A 1,858-nucleotide genomic window follows, 5' to 3' on the forward strand; every position below is an offset into this window, starting at 1 on the left:
AAGCTCCATGGACAGAGGAGCCTGGCAGGCTAGTCCATGGTGTTGCAAACTGAGGGACTGAGCATTCATGCAACGTTCATGTGATGAATGAATGGATGGTCTTTACAAGAATCTTGGTCTTTGAGTTCTATACCCTCAAGGACAAAGACCAAGGCTACAAATGTGAAGGGGTCTTTAGAATCTTAGGTCATTCTGAACTTTCATGTCCTTGGTCTGGGTTAGGGAAATAATCTCAGCAATCAAAAAACAAACATTTCCTATGTTTTTCTAGGTCAGGGCTTCTCAATCTGCCACTGTGGACACACTGGGCTTGGTAATTCTTCATTGTGCGAGCTGTCCTGGACATTGAAAGATATTTAGAGGCATCCCTGGTCACTTCCCTTGTGGCTCAGATGGTAAAGAATCTGCCTGCAAAGCAGGAGACCTGGGTTCAATCCCTGGGTCGGGATGATCCCATGGAGAAGAAAATGGCAACCCACTCCAGTATTCTTGCCGTGAGAATCCCATAGACAGAGGAGCCTGGCAGGCTGCAGTCCATGGGGTCACGAAGAGTTGGACCCAGCTGAGCAACTAATATACACACACTGGCCTCTATCCAAATAGATGCCAGGAGCACCCATAACCTAAGCTGTGAAATCAAGGATGTCTCCAGAAATTACCAAATGCCCGTGGATCAGGGCTGGATTACCCCCAGGTTAGAAACACCCACCTCGGGCAGTGATTCTCAACTCCAGTGGCATACTAATATCACCTGGGGAGCTTGAAAAAAAAATTGATGCCTGGATCTCACCTGGAGAGATTCTGATGTAGTTGGTTCTGGAGAGTGGCTTAGGGACAGGAAATTTTAAAAGCTCCTCAGGTGGGTCCAAGGTTTAGCCCAGTCTGAGAGCCACTGGTCTAGCACTGGGCAGTCCACGAGTTTTACATGCATGATAAGCTTCATGACCTTCCTGTGCAGGAAGGGAGGAGGATTATTGTTGCGGGTTTCTGACTACAGAAGTGAGGTCCAGAGAGGTATGGTGGCCCTATGAGTGGTGGTGCTGGAATTCCAACTCAGCTCATCTGACTCCTAACAGTGCTCCTCCCAAGGGGCAGGGCCCAGCCTGGGCTAGCTTGATGTTGAGGATCATGAGTGAGTTTTTCCCTTCCCAGTGGTTCTTCCTACCCCTTAGCTCCCATTCCCTCACTGTTTCCCCATTCCTTTATGCAAAGGTGCAGCTAGCAGTCATTTACACTTTAGTGAGAACATGAGACTGCTTTTTGTCTCCCAGGGGGATCTGCAGTTATGCCTCATCTGTAACAGTGAAGAAGATGGCTTTGCATCAGCCCGTAGATGAGGTGGGGATGGTTTTGGGGTGGTGAGGAGTGTTTATGACACCTCTGAAATCCAACCCAATTGGTAACTGCCTTTCATTAAGGTTCACCTCATTCTAGCTTTGAGCTGAAAATCCTATCCAGCTCCATTTCATTTATGAATAATTTTTGGAGCGTCTCCTGTACAATTGTAAGTGCAGTCACGAAGTCACTGTTGGCTGGTTCTCATTCACAAGGCTATAAGTTCCCAGGCAGAGGACATCTTGGCCTTCTTCCGTGGCACTCACCACACCTTGGCCCACACTGGACACGTGACATGGTAGGTACTTGACACATAGACAATTGAATGTCAGGCCACACATCTCGAACCCAAGCCTATGCCCCAGGGAGAGACCACATAGGTTAACCTCAGGACTAAACCTGCAGGCATGTAGCTGAATTTTTCACTTCTGCTCTGGGTTGGCATTAAGAGAAGCCAGCTTCAGAAGCCTTCAGAGAAAATGTGAGCACAGTGGGGTTTTGAAGCTTCCTCAAAACACACATC

Source organism: Dama dama, chromosome 19, assembly GCF_033118175.1.
Source record: "Dama dama isolate Ldn47 chromosome 19, ASM3311817v1, whole genome shotgun sequence".
Taxonomy (NCBI): domain Eukaryota; kingdom Metazoa; phylum Chordata; class Mammalia; order Artiodactyla; family Cervidae; genus Dama; species Dama dama.